We start from the raw sequence: 24333 nt of genomic DNA on the forward strand, positions 1-24333 counted from the left end.
GTTTTTCTAGCTATCTGGTACTGAGTACTTTACCTGATGACTGGAATATGATGCTGATTAAAATAAGTTATGAAGGAGAGCTTATACTTACACTGACACGCACAGCCAGCATTAAAGAGAGAGTCTGGAAAAGGTTCATACTGTTCTTTCATGACGTTTACCTCATTTCATGTTTTTTTTCTATAATCTCAGAAAGTCTAACCACAACAGATCACATTTTATCCAATTTTATCCAAAGCCTGGAAAGGGTACTTTTGTCATTGAAAGATATTTCAACTGGTGTCAATGATGTACCTCCAACAAGGAAAAGTCGCACCAATGACCATGAATTCCTTTCACTTTTAGATTGTAATCCTCCGCTCTACAAAGTTTGTCATAGTCTTTTTTTTCTTTTCCATAGTTTCTAACATACTGCTGCATGCTCTTGCCTGATCTGTAGAAATGTTGCTGTAGATTTTATTGAGGTTACAAAGACACTTGACCACTGATTAAGTGGTGTTAATTTGTTGGCCAGTTTGGACATGTGACAATCATTTTTAAAATGCAGGACCAAGTGAATAAGACCTTTAGTCCATGGCCATCTGACAACACCTGATGAACCTCCTTGTGATTGTTTTGTATTGTTAATGACTAAATTTGATTGCTTGCACATTGCTGTGGTTATAGTTTGAATGGAAGTGACGGACTTATCTACTAACACAATCCATCTACTCTCTGAGCCGTAGTGAAACTGAAAACTGTAACATAAACTAGTCATTGAGATCTTTTGTCTCCAGACTGAAAGTTGGCTTTTGAAACGCATTAGCTGTAGTGTTGAGGCATGCTTTTAATTTGAAGGTAACCTTTCTCCGTTTTCAGTTTGTTTTTCACTTTTTCAGGTTTAGTTGGCAAGTATTTATAATCCTTATCTTTATAATCTCTTCTGCTATTTGCACATTCTTTACTGTAAATTCCTAAGTTAATTTGTAAATTTTTGTAGTAAACTGTAAATTGTAAATATTGTAAAACTTTTCTTCTGTCATTTAATGGTCGGGCATTGTACAGCTACAAGCATTTCACCCCCATGTCATACTGTGTATGGTTGTGTGTGTGTGACAAATAAAATTTGAATTTGAATTTGAATTTATTTGCAGACAAACATGAAAATTACAAGCAAACGTGGCAAACTGCTAGTAACCACATAAATCACTAGGTTTTTGGTGCAGCACCTTCTTTCCAAGTGATTTCATCCATCAGCAGCCAGCAACCAATGCCAGCTAGTCAGTGAATACATATTTTTCCTTAGTGGTCGTGTCACGTCTAATATGGTGGACAACTCTTGAGCAACCTGCGCTTGACAAACCTCACTACTGGCATATTGCAAACTGCCTGCTGCACATAGGCTTTATCAGGGTTGTGTAAACTTGTTTGACAACAGCTTATATGTCATGATGATTGTTTATTTGTAAAAGCTCAAAGAGCGTGATTGTGATTTGATCTTGGTGTGGCAGTTAAATACATGCAGCGTGTGTTCTACTGTTCTTTACTTTTCAAAGTAAGAACTAGTAGCCTACCAACACACATTAAATGTTACGTGTGTGTGAGCATGTATGACTCCTGTTTTTGGTGAGCTGCTTTCTTAAAACACTATACTGCTTGTGTATGTGTGTATATTTATGCTAAGTATTGTTGTTGTTGTGTTTTAGATGCATGTTTTCTGCATTCTTGACAAGCAAGATATTTATCTTTTTCTTTTCTCACACCTTTTGCTGGACATCAAGTGCCTTGTCCAAGGGTAACACAAGAGTGCATTTGTCCCATACATCATTTTGTCTTTCCTGACCCTTATACATTCCACTGTATAGAAGAACACCCCCTTTTTTATTTCCTTTCCCACCCAAAGAGGACCAATTGAACACTATTATTACAAATTTGATCATTGCTGTAATCTGGACCCCACCAAAAAATGACAGCTAGCAGAAAAATCAGTGAAAAGGTGCGAGATGAAAAAACGTCTCCCTCCAGACATTACAGTGGTGGTTTTATTTTCACTTATTGTTATTTTTTTTATTTTTTTATTTTTGTGTCATTCTTGTAAGTCATTCTGATGGGGCCTTTTACTAAAGACAAAACTCAAAATCCTAAAGGTAGCCAGAGTGGTCCTAAATCACAGTTATTTTCACTAATTACCTTTACACCTATTTTTTAAGGGTTTTTTTCCGTCTGTATTTCTGTGTGGTCATTCTCCTAAGTGTTCTGCAGTTAAAAACTATATCTGAGTGCCTTCAAGTGCATGCTTCAATTGTTTCACTCCTTTTAGCAGAGCTACACAGTGGGTACATGTCATCTGTGGTGCTTTTAAAACCACTTACCAACTTGTGCACTCTGCAGGCACAATGTGTAGTACTTAGCCATTAATTTCACCATTCACATTCATGTGATGTTTCCACAGCTCTCAGATTAAGTATTTGTCTTGATTGCAGCCATCATCGCATCTTGTCTTTGCCTCCCATGTTTTTCTTTCTTCGTCTTCCAGGTTTTCTATTTCTGTTCTGAATGGCTCTTCTTGATTATTATTATTGATTATTTATTTCATTTTGGGTTGTAAAAATCAGTGTTTCCCTTTGTAGATGGAATGAAAGGGACAATGCTGAAAGTAAAGATACAATAATGATTTTAGTTGAATTGGCTGCTGGATTTTATGTACATGGAATGACTGTTGTGTTTGTATAGGAGAAAATTTTCCCTCAAGGTCTCAGCTGGATGTTCTATGGTGCATGCAGGAATGCCAATTGGTCAATCGGACTGTAACAGAGTACTGAGGGGTATGCTGTAGTTTTTGCGTGAGTCAGTGGACAGCATCAGGAGTGTTGTTGGTTTCTCTTTTTTACCCCCATCTGTTCTGTCTTCTCTCCTGGAGTGTGTTGGCCTTTATTGCCCAGCTTTCACAGACAAACAGCTTTTCTTTGGACCCCATGATGAGTATAGGAGGGATTGACCCTTTAGATCATAAACTTCCTCTAATTTATTCTGCCAGGTTTCAAAACTTTCCAACACCGACAGAGCTCACTTAAAAATGCCCTCTGAATGAGAGTTTCATTTAAAATGCAGATGGCCTCGTTGTAGTTGGAAATATATGAGTGAGGCTGAATACTTGACTCAGAGCTCCAAGCCTGAAACCTGGATTGTATATTGTTTTTGCCTCAGAGTTTGAATGGGATAAAGTTCAGCAGGGTACATACACTTTTTTCGAACAGTTAATTAACAGTGTACTTTCATTTATTTTTCTCACACGAGGCTCTGAAACATATTTCTGTGAGTTTGACTTGTTAATCTCAAATGGGTAATTATAGTATTTACAGGATAATGAAAGACAGATTAGAGAGCTATGACAGCTCATGTCTACTATTCAGGCTATACCGGGCCCCGTGGGCTAAGACCTTGCACCAGGGAAGGGTCCTGGTAACCCTATTCCATGCTGGGGAAACTAGTACCTTAATTTATTTCCTTTCATAGGGGTTGTCTTGGATGGATGGATGGATGGATGGATGGATGGATGGATGGATGGATGGATGGATGGATGGATGGGAGCCACTCAGTGATGAACATGCATATTAGCAGTGAATTTAAGTGGCTTCATGGTGTTCTGGTTAACAAATTCACCTAACAACTGAAAAAGCATAGTTTGTGACCAGGAGCAGACACAAACCTGGCCTCAAGGAGTGAAAGGTCACTTACTGATGGTCACAAGCCCAGAAAAAAGAAAAGTTTTAGAGACATGATACTAAAAGATTCTTGAATAGACATATATCAGAGAAATTAACAACAACAAATGTAGGTAGCTGTAAGTATAACTTATATTTGACTAGCCATTCTATGTATGCAGCTTTTATGTCTCATTTCTATTACAGTTAATTTTGATAAGGCTTGAAAAAACTAACCACTCAAATAAATCCCTGGAGGTGTTGATAAGATGGCTGCGCAGTTGCAGGATTATATTAACCAGTGATGCATCAGTTTACACCCTTGTCTGACCCATTACATATAATGGGTCAGACATATTAATTAAATGAATTAACTGTAACTTTAATATTACTTAATTGTTTTTGTCTTATTTGGCTGTCAAGTGAGTATTTCCCACCGGGGAGAGAGAATTTAAGAAACAGGGAGAAAAACAGAGAAGTAGGAAAGCATATTGGGGGAAATATAAAATTCAAAGCCATTCAAGATGGAGATTGGAATAATAATTTTAACCACATTGTTTTTTGTATTGTATATACACGAAATGGGTGTACTGAGAAGAGAAGAGGATTTCTTATTTGGTGAAGAAATCCATGGTGCATACAAGAATTTGACTATTGATTCTATATACAGTTTTTATGTCCTAAGGCCATTGAAATTCAAGTTAATTTAGTTGGCTTTGTAAGGTAGCTGTTAAAAAGTGTTTGGAGATGCTAGAAAGATGGCTGCTAGTTGACTTTGAGGATGTTCGAAAGGGAAATCATCTTCTCAAGTTGCAGTTTATATCGATGATTGCCAAGACGGCCCTGTGGATATAAAATATCTCATCGTGTCTCTTTGACCTTTAACAGCAAAATTTTAATACGCTGAATTCAAGTGATTATGCTAACTCTGATAGGGCTTGTGAGAAATTCAGATAAAGAGAATGTGACGGAAGAAGCTGAAAACAATGTTTTAATCACGGTAGTTGCCAACTCTTTGGTTAGTCATTTTAACAGTGTTTCTAAAATCAGTCTCTTTCCAGCAGAATCTCACCCACTCTCTATGTTTACCTTTTTTTCCCCTGCCAGTCACAGCGGTAACAGTAGCGATCTCCTAATTGCTCTGATATTGCATACCAGCCATATTCAACAAAGAGTGAGGTCACGACCTGCCTGAGCTTCATGTTTACTGGCAGGCATGATGGCCCTGCTGGATTTCCCGTGGCAGGAGTAGTCTGCATTTAATGCCGAGCTGATAATATGCAATTTCCACTCTACATAAGATAGCAATGAATAGGAAAATCACACTGACCCTCTTTGCTTCCTAGAAAAACAGAGTGCTGTTCCAGATGGTTGTACTGATCTGTTGAGTGGCGTGTTTTTATTTCATTATTGCATTATTATATACCACACTGCCTTGAGCAGAAACTTTTACAGTAATTTCTGTTGAAAAACTCTGGTGTCTTTTTGGAAAGAGCTCCAGAGGCAAGGGGCAGAACTGCTGATGGCTCTAGACCTCATTAAGTGCACAGCTGGGGTAGCAAGCTGAATGGCAGAAGCGAGTGAGTAAATGTGAAGGAGTTCTTTGAGGTTAAGTTGGTAGGTTATGAGTCTCTTTAAAGGTGAGGAGGAAAATCTGAAAATCAAAATGGTATTTAGCAAGAAGGCATTTCATTTACGGAAGGACACGAGTGATATATTCAGTGGAAAGGTTGCTGATAATGGTAAGGACAGCTGAACTTTGGGCCAAATATACTTGAGAAGAAAAATTGCCATTATCAGTGTGGTACACAATCAGGCTGTATGTAAGAACACTAATTCTGCTAGTGTAAGCCGACTGATATTGCATAGCTAGAGGTATTCAGACTGAGTAAATGCACTGACGTGTACTTTAAACTATATTGTGCTACACAAGAAGGCCTGTAGACTGTAAACCAGAGGAGAAATAACGCCTTTGCTTTTTTGTCTCCTCTTTGAACACCTGCTGCATAATAATTTACTGAGCAATCTTCAACTTTGTCAATAATTGTTTCTACCACTATCAACAAGCTAGAAATCAGCATTTTCATTATTCATCAGAATCCAGCACATTTCATTGTGTTGATGTCCCACAGCTTGGGAGGTGAGAGCAAACCATGTCCTTGTCTGCTCTCAACTAGTGAGTGATATAAAAATGTCAGGATTAATCAGAGGCACTACTAAATCATAATGATTTTTTTTAAGGAAGAGCCGTATAAAAACATTTGCGAGGGTTATGATTTATTACAGCCTTGCTCGAAAACGCACACACACACACACACACACACACACACACACACACACACACACACACACACACACACACACACACACACCATGCTACAAGCTCAGAGAGAAACAAATCAACCACTGCTGCTCCTACAATGTAACGATTGGATACAGATTCAGTGCTTTCAGTGGCCATAAAATACCTCCATTTTCATTAACCCTGAACTGAACCTGGAGAACAAGGAAGGGGGAAGTCTGATGTGACAGCTGGGTCGACAGGGAGATTTACAGTTGTGCCTTCGAGATGTTTTATAGTTTAAAGTTTCCCCCAGACATTGTGGCATTCATAACACATAATTGCTACAGCAGTGATTAGTTTTCCTGTGTAGGAGTCCACACAAGCGCATACAGATGCAGACATTAGAGAAATACATGAACACTTATATAACCTGAGTTCATCTTCTCTCCTCTTCGAATGACACTCAGTTTAGCTGTTCCATTAAACACAAGTGGGCCAGCAAAATCCACTAATTTATTCATAACCAAGCATCACTGAGGCATAGTTAGAAACCTGCTCTGAGCCATATTTTCCCAAACTACAGTTTGTGCGTAAAGAGAGGAAGTCTTAAAAAAACGCCACAAACAGTTTTTAATTGTAGATCTGTGGCATTAAATAGAAAGCATCGAAATCCATTTAACATTTATCGTGACAGTCCTAAAGACAACCTGTGCTTCGAACACAGGCTGGTCCAAGCAACTTGAAGAAGTTGGCACGGTTCAACTGTCTGTCCCTAATCATGTCGCTCCGTGGCTGATTCTGTGGTATTGCAAATGCTGGGACCAAATAATGTTTTCTGATTTCTAAAACATATTTATTTTTTTCATGATCAAAAGTTTGAAGCCCACATCACACTTGAGAATAGATTTGGGACCAATCAGATGGTTCACTGGAGGCACTGCGTGATAAAAATCTAAAGTGCCTAAAAAGATTGCACACTGCTTAACATTTTGAACATACTTCATATTTCACCATTTACAGGGCAGGGGGAAATGGTTCAGTGCTGAAGCATGAAGTTATTACCCCCACTCTGTTCTAATCATATTAACTATCTGACTGTATGAATGTAAGAAAGTATTAATAAGAGTATGAATGAGGATCCATAGGCATTCCCATTTTTCAGTTTAACTAGATTATCATCATCTCCTTCAGCTCCATGAAATTGCCCAAGCTGCACAGACTCTGATACACATTTGTCTACAGACACTTTTGTGGCCTTAAGTGAGCAGTAGATGAGAAGGGAGCTATTACTCTTCCCAGCACAATCCCACAAAGTCCTATTGTCTGCGCTCGCCCCTTTTTTTCCCGCCTTCCTATTAACTCTTTTCTCCCTTCCCCCTTTCCTTATATAATTTCCCTGTTCTGCACCATGCTGTCCCTTCTCACATCACCCATCCTTCCATCTTCACCCACTCTCCCAAATTAATCTGGTTAATGGATCAAGCCCTTGTGCAACTGAGCAGAACAAGATTCACTAAAATGCTCGGATGTGCACCACCCAGAAAAGAAGCACAACGAAGTGCAGTAGCCAAGCTATCACTGTAGAATAAGGGTGCATGAATTATCCTACATTCATACATGATTTTATGCATGGAAAAAGTATTCATTAATTCATGTAGGAATTTATAAACAATCATCTCATATAGTATTTAATGTACATGTACATACATTAATTATGCAACAACTAAGGTATTTCAGTCATCATGATTTATGAGTTATTAATCATGTTCACATCTTCTTTATTCTCCACCCTACAGTTCACAGGACCACCAAAAAAGTGGCGCTAAAATGAGTGAATGTGTAATCAGATGAATTAAAGTAGGTAATCGTGACTGACCGATTAGGTCTAATTACTTCATGACATGATTAAAATATCTTCGTTTTCACATTAAGGCGTGAATAAGAATAATTAATGCATGTACATTCATGATAGTTTATGGTGTTTTACATGAATTCATTTGTGCTTTTTACGCATTAAGCCATGAAGGAATTCCTAATTTATGTACATTTCCCATAAAGTGTTGCCCGCGCTTGCATACATGAAGGAAACACTTTAAAAAATAACTTGCATAATACAGCACAGGTGAATATAGTGCACACTTCAGTTCCACACGCAAGCAGCTGTTTGAAAATTTGCAACCATTTACCAAAAAAGAAAAGAAAAACGAAAATCTGATTTATGTGTCCTTTGTGTGAACCATGTAACCCCGTCATAGCACTTCCTTAATTAGCAACTAGATCAGAGTGAGTGGCAGGGTGGGGCATTATGGGATTGACTAGTCAGGGGATTGAGGCTTCCCCCCCTCTATTAATCATCTGCTGCTGCTTGTATCAGGGGAAGATGCTGAGGAGACTGGAGCAGTAAAGCTCACATCTTTTTTACTCTGTTGAAAATGCACCCCGTTATCCCTGATGCATATGTGGTGGCCATCTTCTCTTCAGCCCTGCTGTAGTAGATTATTATTATTATATTATATTATTAAAAAGCCTCCAAAGCATCATTATTAGTTAGGGTTTTCAGTATATTTAAAACTCTGCCACTTGCCTACTTTTGGAAAAAGTATAAAATATTAGTGACAATACGCCTGTCTGTAATTTTTGTCATTACTTCTAGTCTTATATATCCTGTCAAATTATTTCAAAATGCCTTGATCCTTACAGAAAGCATGTAAGGGTGAGATCACATCAATCACTGTATTATCAGTCTCAGTATGATCTCTGTCTAATGAGCCTGGCAACAGCTGCTCACACATGCTTTTCTGAATAATAGATGTGATGGGCCAGTGCGCCCACCGCTCGTCATCTTGTAGTTGGAGAGAAAAAAGAAAAATCCTAATAACTATTCAATACACACTTTGTGATGAATCCATGTCATTGTCAGTGTTTTCAGTAGTGTTGGGATTTCACCTGCAAAATTAGTAGACCATGTGTCAACACATTTGTTGGAGACATGGCGCACGATGTAAGGATGAGCTCATTACATTTTGGTGCCAGTCTGGACAATGTAAAGTACTAAAATAAGGCACCCCCAAACAAAATGCCCACTTAATCCTGCGTTTATGTCTTTATTTAACCCAGTTGTTGTTGTTTGTTTTTTGGGTTTTTTTGCCTGTCCCATTTGGTTCTTTAGCCGTCAGAATTGTTGTCTGAAGACCAACAAGGATACCCAATGGATTTACTTTGCCAAATGGATCATCACGGCCTTGCCATATTGGTCCATTTGATCAACCTTTGTTGTTATTATTTATTTTATTTTATTTTCAGTTGTTACAGACGGGACAGACATGAGTGAGGGATAGGAAAGGGAGAAAGAAAGATGAAGGAAAAGAAAAACAGAAGGGAAGAGGGACAGTGAGAAAGGGCACTTAAAAAGAGAAAGAAGAGGGGAAAAAATCTCCTGGATCACCTGTTGAGAGAAAAAGAAGAGAAAACAAGCAAAAAAACAGCGCAACATACTAAACACAACACCATCACGTTAATTTAGCTAAGTGTAAACAGCAGTAAATACTAAATATTGAATGTTGTTGTGTAGCAAGCAGGACCGACAGCGCACAATGTGCTTGGAAATAGCAGCCAAGAAAGGTGTAGTTTATGTCTATGAACAGTGAACACCCGTGTGCATACCTGTGTGGATCAGCACACTTGTATTCAAATGGTTTCCCCATGTAATGGTCTGCTAGAGGATGTAGAGAGCCATAGCCCTGTCCCCCAGGGCATGAAGCAGGCATGGAGGAGACCCAGGCTCCAGGCATCCAGAGGCCCCAGAGTGTGAGAGCCCAAGGAGGACCACCGGAGGGGCATCCGTGCCCCCCTCCTGGAAAGAGCTGAGGATCCCCAGACGAGGCGTCACCCAGTAGCCACCGAGCAGAAGCCAGAGGGGGCTGCAGCCAGCTGTGCCAGAGTGAATCGAGCCGCAGGCCCAGAGGTCTTTGCCCCGGAAGAGGCCTGACCGAGCAACAGGCACCAGGCCCCGCCAAGTAGTCACCGGGAGTGAGCTGGTACATACCTGAGCGCCCAGCCCCGGACACCAAGAACCACCAACGCACCGACCCCTGAGGGCATCAGTTGTTGTTGTTGTTGTGGTTTGTTTGAGTTTTTATTGAATCTTCTAATAAAAAATATGTATTAATTTGCAAGTATGAGATTTTATCTGTATCACATTTGCACATCATGTATTTTTTTTTTTTTATTTCTTAAAAATGTGTCATTTAATTAATTTTGGTTTTTCATTGGGAACGGTCTGAACATGATAAACAAGGTTAAAACATATATATTGTCAATCCTCATGTACATACACTGAAAAAAAAAGTTCTTTCAATTTACTTGATTTTATTGTGTACATCGGTCCCACATAATATGAATAAGTATGACTGACTTAATTTTCCACTTTCCCTCAAGTAATTAATGCTTGTCAGATCAAAGTATTTTATTTACATCAGATTACTTTAAAAAATCATGTTTGATGTACTAATATTAATCTATTATCATAATATAAATGTATTGCATAATGTCAATATATTTTAATGTTTAACACCAACTTATTTTTATTTGCCAGTGGTACGCAATGATATTATGTAATGTAAACACATTGCAATTATGTTCCTGCAACACAAATTATGGCTTTAAATCCTACTTAATTTTTTCAATTGAAATATTAACTGATTATTATTGACAAAAAAGGCAAAGACTGTGAGTGCTACTGAACAATTCACCTTTATTAAACTGTAACAGCAGTGAAAGCAGCAATTCTGCCATGAACAAGTCCAAAATCGCATCCATATAAACTTGTTAACACATTTTTAAAGATAGCCTGCAGAAATAACTAAAAGAAAAAGTTAATTTGAGAATATATTTGCAAATATTTCACAAAAAACTGACCTCAGCAGCAAATAAAAGAAAGTGCTTATAGATGATCCCGTCATCTCTTACATATAACATTTGTATTAATTACACAATTGAAAATGTAAACTAAATTAAGACTACCTGAAAAAAAGCAACACGCTTTTATGAATAAACAGATTTACCCAAATATAACTTGTGTGTTATTTGACAACAGTTTCAGCTTCTGTACATGTATTTACCTGTATAAGATTTCAACTAAGTTGAGCCTTAAATGACATTGTTACATAACTAATACCAAACACCTACATGAATTTTAATCTTCATTTTAAACATGTAAGCAGGACATTAAGGTTGACTTAGAACATATTGCTAAAAATCGTCAGTAGAAATTTCTTACAACATGATACCAAAAGGAAAAATTATCCTGCATTGCAGTCACACGAGGGGAAAGCAATAAAAACATAAGCAGTATAACGTTACTGAACACAAAATGAAAAACTGCAAAGAATTGCAGAAGTGCAGTCTTTGACTTTTCAATGAAACAGATGGTTTTTGAAAGCAAGAACTTTAGAGAGTTTAGCTCCATCCAGTTCCATGAAAACCTTCTGGAAAACGTCAAAGTTGTAGCGAAGGTCAGCAGGGTAGGCAAGGTTTAATGCATACATTAGTCCAAATAGCATTATCACAGCAAATGCTACATTATCCAAAGTCTTCGCCACCCTGATGCTTGCAAGGACAACTCTTGTTCATCTGCTGAAGCTTGCTCTTTAAGAAGATAAATTCAAACAGTGGTGTCTTCAACAGTCTCACTGATGGCACGTTCTTCCATGCCCTGTAAAAAAGAAGCCATGTTAGTCATTTCCAAGTAAGTAATATGACACACTGTGGAAAGTCCAAAAAGAAAAAGAAAAAAAAAAAAGACAAGTACATACCACATACTCCTGGATAAGCATGCCAGGGTCTTCACCCATGTAGATACACACTCCCTTGACACACTCAGCATCAACATCTTCACACTGAAATGAAATGTATGTAATTAGCATCTTCATTCAGCTCTTGTCCTTCATTTAAGTTTTAATAGTGTACTTTACATGAATGTTTTTAAAGTAAAGGCACACAAATTAATAATAGGTTTACTGGCAATTAATAATAAGTTGACAAAGTGAAGGTTAAAAAAACAAGCAGATGTAAAAATACAAAATGAGAGAATTTATCATGGGAAAACATTTGAAATCTTCCACAATTGTAAAATTTCATCCAAAGAGGATCATGTTAAGTGAATGTTGAGGCTTTATCACTTACATTATCCATTTATGCCACAATTCTTTTCAGTATTAGTCCAAGCTCTCCTCTTCTGTTGACCAACTTCACCAGGTTGTCCAAGTGGAGATCCAGCTGAGCCAGGAACTTTGTTTGAGGGGGGATAGTGGCAATTCTCTTAAACTCAGCATTGATCTGAAAACATGAGCACAGAGAAATGAGCTTCAAAGGTTTAATACCTGGAAGAAGGCCTCAATCACTCATGCTGAAGAAATGGGCTGTCAAATAACAACTGTGCCTTAACCATTTTAGGCTAATACCACAAGAACACCGTGTATGAGGCAAACCTTACCTCATGGAAATCAAATAGAGCAGGCCATCTTGCCATGAAAGCCTCCACCATTGGTGCATCACGAACAACTTCATGTCTTCTGTATGAAAAAGTCTTTTCCATCTTGAGTTTCACCAACTCTGTTACTCTTTTTTATATCCATGTGGTGGGCTTTGACATGTCAATAGCTTTAAGAGTCCCCTTGTCTGCTACTTCTGAAACTGAGGTAAGGTTAAGAAACTCATTCCCAAACAAGGAATCCATAAACTGAAGTCTGAAACTGCCCTGAAGACAACACTGTCTCTTGACTTCAACGATGAGATCCTCAGTTGATTCAGGCACTCCATTAGAGAGTGAGCCTTCGACAGGTTCCGTCAGCCAAAACAGTCTTTAGGACCATAGGACTCCCCATAGGACTCTGTAGGAAAAAAAGAATTAAATATCAGACATTCAGAAAGAATCATTTCAGTTTAGTTTTCATAAAGCTATCCATACCCAATACTCAAAGTTATAAAGATCAGACATAAAAAAGAAGAATTTATCTAATGAAATACATGCGACTGAACCTATTACACTTATATGAACACCTTTTATTTCTATATGCCTTTTTAAAGTCACAATGTGGACTGATCCAATCTCATAGTCAACCAATGGATAAGTATCAAGGAGTTCACAGAGCGAAGCGAGAGTGAATATTCTTGTGGATACTGGGCGGAGCTCAAAAGCTCTGTCGTGCTCTCTGTACCAGCCACCAAGCTCTCTGACAATGTAGAATATGCTGTGGTACAATGCAGATATGGTTTTTCAGTATTCTGGCAATCCACCTGCTGCCCTTTGGGCCAGTACCATTCCATTTCTATAAGTTATGCCCTTTAATGTCACACACTGTGCAAGGTTGACCTCTAGAATGTCAGGGAATATGTACCTAATGACTTAAGCTATCTCCTCTTTAAGCAAATCCACTAGAAAGGCCGATACAGCTGAGCCCTCTAATTCAGACTTGCCAAGAGATGGGGAGTTTAGATGGTAAGCTATCATCATCTGATGTTTTGACTTCTGTAATCATAAAGGTAAAAATTCCACCATCACAAAAAACATTCATTTTAATTGAAGAAAGGTATTCCAGTCCAGAAGAGCATCAATGGTTTCTTTAAAGTACCAATCTTTCCCTCATTTATACATAATGTTTTGAGAAGCAGCTCACATATGTTCTACACAAACTAGAAAAAAAGAGGGGGGGGAAAGGGTCCTAATTTGTTTTGGGCCGATGTTGGAAAATTCACAATACATCACTTAATAAGACATAGTCTGTTGAACAAACTTATCTCCTTGTAGATATCTGCTGTATTATTTGGGCATGACCGATAGAATAGTCAAGTAAGTGACACTTCACCTAAAACAATGACTAAATGGAAAAATGATTTGGCATTTATGGGTACAGGTTCTCAAACCCACGTCTAAGGTGGCAGGATGCTTATTATAACTTGAGTGCATGTCATCAGCAAGAATTAAGGTATGGCACTGTGGCCCTCCCAGCTTCTGAAACTCTGACGGTTACAGCCAGACTAATTACCCACTGTAGCCATAGCTAGCACGAGTAACACAAACACTATTGCGCTCTCTCAGTGACGTTTTAACTTGCTAAGCCATCAAAAACGTCAGTGCTCTCTGTCACATGCATAAATTCCATATCTGACCGACAACAGCTGCTTTCTCCCGACTATGTGCAATTTGTTAATATTTTTCAGCTTTAGCCACAAAGCTAATACCAACTTTAGCTAGCACTGTAAAAACAACATGTAGATGCATTACAGATTACGTTTCATATAGCATGCACTACAACAATTCTGTGAAAACGTACCCAACTAAAACAAATGTATTTAAATTACTTACCTTCTCACTATGCCTGACTCAGTGCCAAAGGTTGCATGCGGCTGAACAGTCTTCCAGAATCTGGCGGTCAATTGCGCTGTCCTTAAATTATGTTGTTGTCTTATTGGATAAGGTAGGTCTTATTATCCAATCACATTTAGTTGTTGTCTTTGAATATATTGCATCATTTCCGGTTGTGGTCAAACATGATTACAATGGTTTTAGTATTCTAATTTAGTCACTTTAAATCAATGCAAGAAAAATGAGTAGTCTCAGTATTGTTTATAATCAAGTAACTGGTACTTTATTTAATCATGTAAATAAGAGAAACAGGAGAGGCTTGTGTAGCATTAACTAAATTCATTTGTGCAAATTCAAAAGCATGCCAATTCCCATTTTTTCAGTGTACTGTACATATAGTAACTACTTATCCATCCATTAACCATTTATTCTATAATCTATTCCAACATCTCTGCACTCTACACCATTGCACATCCATTATCTTTGTCATGTTGTCAGTATTGTCTGCTGTCTATGTTTGTCTGTCCATAGCTGGAGCCTAATTCCTCATATGTATACACATACTTGGTCAATAAAGCTGATTCTGATTCTAATGGGATTTGGATACCTTGGAAAACATACCCATTAAAAGTACATGCACAGCAAGTCAATCAATCTTCCTTTCCAAAGACCTCTAAAAAGTGTCTCACCTCCTCTGTTTTAGCTTTCTGGCAATTATACAGCTGAAATTAAAGGCTTCACTGCTGGCCTATGTGAGAGGGGGGTTTTGTCTTGTTTTGTTTGTTTTATTTTTTTCATCTCTATTGAGCTGGGGTAGGAAGGTTGATGGCTGTTTCATGCTCAAATAAGTAATTATGTGAAGAACAAAATGGGCAATCTCAGAATTTTGAAAAAAAAAAAACCCAGCATTCTTCTTTAGACAGACAAATTTAGTAGCTAGGGATAAAGGTGCATTTAATAGATGCTGCCACATACCATTACATGCATATATATATGCAGCATGTACACCCATAAATGCACAGGAACATCTGGTCCTCCAAGATCATAATCCTCGGATGCTGGATGTATTGTACAAGTATCCCATTCTTCACTGTGATGCTTCTCATTTGTGAGACATTCATGAGGTATGGACCATCTTTAGATCCGCTCTGCGCTCTTCCTGTGTTCGTATATGCATTGCCCACAGGCATGCAGGAATTCAGCAGCCTTTATCCATTTTTCTGGCCTTGGCTCTGCTGGCATTACTCTGACTCACCCTGCTTCCTGTTGCTGTGATCACTGAGCTCTGATCACATCCCTTTATCCGCTGTCCTCAAGTGAATCCAAAGCCTGAAATTTCATCTACTTATAAACGCCAAATGTATTTGTGTGATTAAGCAAAGAGTGGACAACCAGAGCCATGACCAGTTGTTTTCTTAACTGTGCTTTCTTTCTTTTTCTTTCTGTTCTATTTGTTGTTCCTTTAAAAATCATATTTAAAGACTCCAATCAATCTCTTTAGTGATTAAAACAGTTTTCAGAGCAAATATAAGTGCATAAAATTTATGTTTATAATGTGGAAATCACTTATGATGAGCTAACATATTCTGAACTATATTACTGTATATGAACCATTTTAAAGACTAGCAAGTCCTTCTTTTCAAATCTCATATTAAGTGTTGTGATTTAGCTCCTTTTCCATTCTGAAAATTACAGTTTTTCAGGCTTTCTACATTTATTTGAACCAGGGTGCATTTACAAAATGACCATGCGCAATATTACTTCAGATACTGCAATGTACACACTCTGTTATCAAATAAAGGCACTCTGTTTAATTGACAGCACTGACTGATTTGTGTTTTGTGTTGAACATTGATTCCTTCGGGGGCTGTTAGTGCAGGATAGAAACATCTTCTTGGTTAGCATAAATCTCATTAAGTATTTCTACAACATCAGCAAACAGCAACAAACCTGCTCCTGTCCTAAAAGCTCTACATCGTGTTGTTGCCGGCTAACCATGAGAGTGTCAGCTGGCATCACAGGCACATAAAAATCCTCAGTCCGTTCAGTGTCTTCATGCTGTTTGCTTATTGCTTCATCTAAAACTCAGGGTTTCTCAAGGGCAATCAATATTAAAGGAGGTTGTGCCTTAGTAAACGTAAGGACACTTGCTCACTTTGTTTATTTTCTGAGATTCTTTGATCCAGCTATGCTCCGCAGTCCATCTAAACAAGCAAACAGAAGTCGGTGAAGGAACAAAACTGCAACTGATCTTTTAAAATGTTGATGGCAACATAATAAGACCTCAGGGAGTTATGGAGTTCTAAGGAAAACTGAAAATGATTTTCTGTTAAATATTTACAAATTAGGCTTTTCCCAAGCTTTGACTCTTTTCTTGAAGTGTGTTCAAATGGGATCTCAGTTGGATTGTTGCAAATTATGAACAACAGAAATTATTTCTCGTGCTTAATGATATTGCTTGTAAAAACCTGTATCTGGGGAAATAATACATGCAGACAGGTAAGAGGATATGGTGGTGCTGTTATACGGTGGGGGCATTTTTGTGGCATGGTTATGGAACACTGCAAAATGAGAATGAATTTCTTGTATCACTTTATCTTGCTATCTTGGTGTTTTTGTGTGTGTTTTTTTACAGGATGTGGCTGGCACTATCAGTATGGCATGAGTGGGTCACTGAATGGACTGGTGAGTATGAAAAATATGTTAATCCAAAGCCTTCCTTGACACCATATTTCGACTGAGTTGATTACCACTGAGATTTTGGACCAATACTAGATTTCAAAACACCAAATTAGGGAATGTCTTGGAATAATGCCAGGTCCTCCTTGTAGCAAGAGTTCAAGAGACTTGCAAAATCAATGTCAATGCATTTTGAAGATGTTCAGGCAGGATTTAATTTGCCACTTGTCTGTAAAATACTCACAAGCCAAAATGGTATACACACTTGCACACAGCTTCCTTCTATGTCTCTATCCAGCTACAAGAGGTTTGTAATGGTGTACAGTAATATAATAACATAGCCAGCATAAATTCAAGAGGAAGAAGACACAAGCTCCTTTAAATAGTGTACAAGGTCACTGAGGAAGTGATGGAAAGAAAAATGTACTATTCTATATGTTATGCAATAAATCATGAAGCCCTTACAAGGTGAGACTTTTTTTTTCTTGAGGGGACAGGGCTGAGAGCAGTCTACATTTGTATTCCATTACAGTACTTTTACACCCCATGAAAAGTCTTTTTATTCCCTTAAATCAATCATAAAACTTTTTTTTATTTACTGATATTGCCTTTTGCTCTATTCTTTCCATTGTGTGAGTATAGTTTCAGCCAACTTAAAAGCAATAACTGCATTCAATAAGTTGGTCCGTTATTATGTTATATTGCAGAGTACTGCAAGCAAATGTGATTGACTAAAACATGAATCTGAAGCAACACAAAAAAAGTATTGTGCGGCAATGAAAGGAAAGTGCCGCTTTAAAAATCGATGAAAACTGTCTAAGACTGCAGTTATATTTACTCACAAGGACTTTATCAATGCAAGGAAGTCCTATTCAAATTAAGATTATTGTTTCACAAGATCTCCTCAAAACAAGCCTTTAAAAAATCACCACAGAGATCCGGGGGTAAAGGATTTAGACCTCTGAATGTTATCAATAACATTAAGATAACGGTGCACAGGGCTTATTGATGGGTCAGCCCCGCAGAGGAGTTCCTTCTGGCTGCATTTGAAATATTTGCTGTGTACCCTAGACAGCTGCTTTGAGCACACATTCTGATTGCAACGGGTTGAAAAGGTCCTTCAGTCGGCCCCCTGGTCAATAACTTGACGCAGTAATCTGTCTAGATCTGAGGCAACCGAGGGAAATGATCCAAACACCTGACCTGTGCATCTGTCCCCAGAGTGAGATGTCCAGACTCATTGTCACAATCTCCAACACTGTTTAAACGTCTTCATTTGGTCTACAGTCCTCCAAATCTGATTCAGCATCCTAGGGAAGATTCCAATTTTTAATACATATATGTAATAAATATAACCACCAGCTGATGGCACCAAGCAGAATGGCAATGGAAGGATGTATACCATAAGTTGTAACTTGTCAAAATTTGCCAGGTCTGGTTTCCAGTAACTTATTAACTGTAATAAATCCATGTTTTGTGAAAAAATGACAGCTATGAAAAGACTCATCATCAACCAATTTGGGCAGCACTAATGTCAAGCATTGCCAAGCTTTAACATGGGCAATTTAAAAGCCCAGTGCTTGCTTGTTTTTAGCACCCTGAGGCATGGCTGTCTAAAATGGCATTAGATTCTGGCAGGTATGTTGGTTGTCGTGATTGAACAGAAGAAATTGAATTTCTCCTCCATAGAAATTCGTTAAAGAGGAAGCAATATCCGACTGAAGATTGAAACATAGTCTATCGAGGCAACAATTCTGTCACATGATTAAACACAAGACTTTGACATTGGTAACAGGATTGTGTCTTGGATTGAATGTGTTTGTCTGACCTTAACAAATTGCTAGTTTCCTAGACAATGATTCCCTCAGAAAAATGTTTTCCATCGCTGCTTTATAAGCATTTGTCTGTATTTAATGGCAGGAAATTAAATCTTTAAGTAAAGCAAAAAGTTAGCGTACAGTAATCGGGCAGCACTGTGTCCTTTGTGTGCCTTTTAATAGCATGTGTTTACCAAAAGAAGAAAGTTTTTTCTACTTTTCTGCTGGTCTGGTGTCTTCTTAAATGTTCACAAAAAGAGAACTCACTGGTATTTGGGAGTTTATTAAAAGATAAAGTCTATAGTTCGTGCTAAGTACATTAGAAAAACATTGATTCACCAAGCACCTCTTGAGGATCACCTGTCCACATGTTTATTTATAAATAAATTCAATCAGAAAAATCACGCCAGCAGTGCAGTACATAAACTAACACAGATGCATGGCATTAGCTAAAGCCAGTGTTTGAATCCAACTTCAGCTCTTAGTGAATTTAACCATGGTGCGATTCTTGGTGCCAGATGGTCCAGTCTGAATATATTTTAAAACTGTTGTTCAAGGAGTTTACTCAATAAAGTGAAAAAACTCTAAAAGAAAAAGGGTGGAAAATGGCGACACTGTGGAACAGAAATGCTATTTTTATGAGAGATATTCAAGGAGAATGGCCAGACTGTTTGGCAGCCTAAAAGGCAACAGTAACTCAGATAAATACTCTTTATAATAGTGATGAGCAGAAAAACATCTCAAAATGCACAGCATGTCCAGCCTTAAATCCAAATGGGCAACAACAGCAGAAGATCGTTTTGGATTCCACTCTTTAAGCCAATAACTGAAATGTGAGGCTGCAGTGGGCTGACTCGCTAAAAATGGGCTGATGAATCTTCTGCTGAGGCATGCAGATGGTGGGTTCAGCATTTGGCATCACCAGCATGAATCCATGGACCCAACCTGCATTGTGTGAACAGTCCAGGCTTGTGGTACTAATATAAAGATGTGGGGGGATTTGTTCTTGGCACACTTGGGGAGCCCTAATGTAAAGTAATGATTTTAATAATGTAGCCTGCTTGACTGTTGAGCAGTCATCTTAATCTGATCTAATGACAATGATAGCGTACTACAAGGCATCTAACGCAGTCTAAGGAGCTTGAAAAGAAAGTGACTGTACTTCTTTAGGTTTGGGGAAGACATTTCACCTCTCATCCAAGAGGCTTCTTCAGTTCTAAAACCAAATTGTGGATCGTCCCAGGTATTTCAACCCTAGTGGGGGTTGTGCATTAAGAAGAAGAAAGAACAATGAAACACTGTGCAGTTTGTACATCTATTATATTCTTTTTAGCAGTTAGGTCAGGTTTATTTATATAGCACATTTGCAACAGCTCATGCTGCACAAAGTGCTTTACCAAATAAAATGCAGCTAAAATAAGTAAATGCACAACAATGATGCAATAAAAATATATAAAAAAGAATACTACAATAGACCGTAAAAACAACTAAAGCAACAATGACTAAGGCTGTTTAAATAAAGTGTTTGGGGCAAACGTGTACTATAAGCCAGTCCATAAAAATGTGTCTTCAGTAAAGGCTTAAAATGTTCCAGTGTTTGTGCAGATCTAATATTTGGAGGCAGACTATTCAGGAGTCTGGGACCTGCCACAGAGAAGGCTCTGTCGTCACGAGATTTAAGTTTAGACTGTGGAATAGATAACATTAGTTTTGAACTGAAGCTTATTGTTCTTTCTGGAGCATAAATAAATAGGAGCTCAGATAGGTAAGATGGGGCTTGACAATTTAGTGATTTAAAAACAAAAAATACAACTTTTAATTGGATCCTGTAAGTAACAGGAAGCCAGTGTAGGGAGGCCAACACTGGGATTATATGCTCCTTCCCATTTCACACCAGTCAGTAGACAAACAGCTGCAACTGAAGACAATAAATAGAGGGCTTGTCCAAACAAAACTACAGGGGATTACAGTAGTCCAATCTTCAAGTAATGAACAGATGAATAACAAGTTCAAAGAAACTAGCTGGAAGGTATGGCTTTACCTTGGCTAGCTGTCTCAGGTGAAAAAAGCTAGACTGGACTACTGCACTCACCTGCCTACACAGCTTAAAGGAACCATCAAGGTACACACTGAGGGTTTTAACATTTGTCTTACAATGAGAGGATAAAGGGCCCAGAGCACTGTCAATGTATTTGCTAATAGAACAATTTCTGTTTTGCTTTCATTTAATTTTAAATGGTTTAAGGACATCCACTGTTTAACGTCTTCAAGGCAACGTAATCACTGCTAAAATGAGTCTGGCCCTGTCTGTGCTTTTAAAGGCAAATAAACCTGCAAGTCATCTGCAAAACAGTGAAATTAAAGGTTATACTGTGGAAAAAATAGACCCCAGTGGCAACATATACAGTGCAAACAAGGCTGGACCCAAAATTGAGCCTTGAGGTACACCATAACTAAGAGTGGCTATTTTTGAGATGTACATACCCATGTTCACAAAAAAAGTCCTTTTTACTTTCATTTTCAATTAAGTAACATGGTAAATTTGACAGGCTTGTAATAAGATAATATGCTTATTATTCATCTTTGTAATATTGTGGCTCCATACTATAGGAGTTTATACATTTGAACAATAAGCAAACATTTTCTTTGGGGTGGTGCCAGAAAGGGCATCTGTACGGTGGCCCTGAGAGGTTAAATGCACTGAAACCAAGAGGGTTTCAGGAAAGGGAAATAGAAACATTCTGCCAAGGCACACAAAACACAATGGAAGTTGAGTAAAGCAGAACAGAAGAAGAAAAACAAAGATCTCACAAAACACCACAGAAGTGATCTAGGTGAGACGATAGCATGACAGAACAGCTGTGAAGCTGACTACCCAGACAACACCATCCATCAGCATTTGCTCATTAGTGAGGCATCAGGGCAACTTTGATTATCTCTGCTTCAACACTACTGTTTGCAGTGTTGAAGCAGACATTTTCAAGATCATTTGGGAAGCATGAGTAGTGTAGCTGGATAATGTAGCGGCAACATTGTCATTTTTGGAACAATACATAACTGAAGCACAAGGTCACATATTGAGGAACTAGGACATAGTCTACTAATGGGTAGTTGGCTACTGAAGAAGGGACACTTACAGCTATGGATGCCCTATGGAACTAAAGATTGATAAGTCATTTTTTTAATACTGAAAAGAGGTTTCTAATAGCCCACACATTGAACTTTAGCATGTAACTATAGAAGTATTTAGTAGGGGTGCAACGATACACAAAATTCACGGTTCGGTTCGGTTCGATACTTTGGTGTCACGGTTCGATATTTTTTCGATACAAAAAAATGTTCATGCCTTTTTAATTTGTCATTTATTGAAATTATAAATATATATTTTAACTCAAAAGTACAGTTTTTAAATTTAACCCTCACCCTTGTGCGTGTTTTTTATTTTGACAGCGAATGCGCACCTGCGGACCACTTATGTGCAGCCCTGGTTATATAGCTCGTCATATTGCAGCCACAGAAATTCTTTTGTCCATGAAACCATAAAGCTGCACTTTCTTTTTGCCTTATAGTCTGATTTGTCATAACTTCTCCGTTTTGTGGTAAGCTTTTCTTTGGCTGTCACTTCTTCACCCTGACCTGTCTTATTTGGCTCAGCAGAACTGAAATGCTTTTACACACGGACTCACATAAGCTCAGCGATTCTCTGCACGATCAACCTCTCACATGTTTAAGCTGCAGGAGATTTCACTTGTCATGTTTGCATAGTAAGCTAACGATTAATAAGACGATGTCAGAGGAATTGGTGCACAAATTATCATCACTCACAGATCAGTGCTGTCGCTCTCTATACACAGTTCGCGCGATTGCAAAGTGAAAGCAAAAAAACAAGCGCAAATTCAAACGCGATTTCAATATGTCACATATTGACAGTGGCTCACCGATGCCAATGACATAATTACCCAGCTACATTTCTGAAAGAATGCAAAAGCATTGACATATATTTTTCCTTCCTACAATAGCCCGACGGGCAGGGCAGAGATAGATTTTGGTAGCCCGACTGAAAAAAATCGCTAGCTCCAGGACGTCGGGCTAGCGATATTGCAAGCCCTGTATCTGATTGAGGAATCACTCATCTTTGGAAAAGAGAGTTTATTACAGAGAGATGGCTCTTTCCAAAATAAAAGCTATACTATCCACTTCTTCTGGGCTATATTCTCAGCAGCATAAGGAGAATCATGTGCTAACAGCTGTCTAAATGACTCGGCTAAAGTTAGTAGCATGCTTGTTGTTTTGGTCTTTGCACTAGGATGATGTCTGCGTAAATGTGCAGTCATATTCGTTGTGTTCCCACTAGTGCTTTCAGGTTAATCTCGTTGAAATGACCTTAACGCCACAACACGGCAAATCTCCGTTAACGTGTGTGGGGCTAGACGGCCAACAGTTAACGAGCTAACTGCGCTAACACACTAGTTCCCACCAATGTAATTGAGCATTGCATGGCACATCCAACATACTGTTTTACTTTAGTCCATGACTCGCTTACCTTCAGGGTCATACGTCACATGAAAACCAAAATAATTCCAAACGCCAGATCTGAATGAGGGTGGGGGAGGTCCATGTGTCTTGCTAGCTTGCCCTGCGCTCTTCCTTCTGACTATGCTGTCTGTGTTGAGTGCTCAGTGGATCTGCGCTCGACAGTGCAGCCTAGGCGGAGTAGTCGAACGCAGATTCACTGAGCGCTCAACACAGACAGCATCGTCGGAAGGAAAGTTGATAAAATAAATTACAAATGTTGTATTGTTCGATACATATGCGTACCGAACCGAAAGCACTGTATCGAACGGTTCAATATCGATACGAATATCGTTGCACCCCTAGTATTTAGATGTTATGTTAGCAGTAAGCTACATTAGTGCTACATTCTTCAGTGGGAAAACAATGTCCATACTACATAATACTTCCCTAGTAGGAACAAGCAGACAGAGAAAACCTGTGGGTGAAGTAGAGGTAAGCAACATTGTCCTGATGTCTTGCCAATGAGAAAGTTGCAATAACATTACCAAATTCCCTCAGCACAGAGAGAGGTAGAACGTAGGCAAAGCAGCCCTAAGCAACAGAGACACAACCTCTTCCCAATGAGCAAACACACGTCTCCACTATGTAACGACTACTACTACTACTCACATAGTGCATATAGGTCAGCAGTACTGGGTAATCTACAGTATCGTATGAATTGCACAGTTGAAACACACATTACCCTGCATCTATTTCTCCCTCACAACACTGACAAATTCCTTGTTTTTTTCATTGTGTTTAGTGCAGCTGTTCTGTTTTGCTTTAACTTCCATTGCATTTTATCAAACTTTCCTTGTGATTTGTCCTGGTTTCTGTGTTTTTCTTTTTGCTGGTATTTTCTTAGGTTACAGTGGATTTGACCTCTCAGGGCCACTATACATCAGATGTAAAAAGCTTCCTAAAATAGACACACAGAGGCACCAGCTGTGG

The 24333-nt window shown here is 38.4% G+C and overlaps 1 protein-coding gene and 1 long non-coding RNA gene across 3 annotated transcripts in view; both read right to left on the bottom strand.

Annotated features, from left to right (window-relative positions):
- Positions 1-24333, bottom strand: part of LOC101469587 (syntaxin-2) — a 306839-nt gene that overhangs the window by 263251 nt on the left and 19255 nt on the right. The window contains exon 1 of one of the 2 annotated variants that reach the window (XM_076886386.1): positions 23372-23495. The exons of the other annotated variant lie outside the window; for it this stretch is intronic. The gene's annotated coding sequence lies outside the window, so the exon portion shown is untranslated. Of the gene's footprint in view, positions 1-23371; positions 23496-24333 lie in introns of those variants that run through there. 2 annotated transcript variants of the gene reach the window in all.
- LOC143419699 (uncharacterized) lies at positions 11489-13613 on the bottom strand. Its single transcript, XR_013099712.1, has 4 exons — positions 12461-13613; positions 12151-12303; positions 11781-11864; positions 11489-11680 (listed from the first exon to the last, which is right to left on the bottom strand). It is a non-coding gene; the product is annotated as an uncharacterized LOC143419699 (long non-coding RNA).

Source organism: Maylandia zebra, linkage group LG7 (genome assembly GCF_041146795.1).
Source record: "Maylandia zebra isolate NMK-2024a linkage group LG7, Mzebra_GT3a, whole genome shotgun sequence".
Classification (NCBI taxonomy): domain Eukaryota; kingdom Metazoa; phylum Chordata; class Actinopteri; order Cichliformes; family Cichlidae; genus Maylandia; species Maylandia zebra.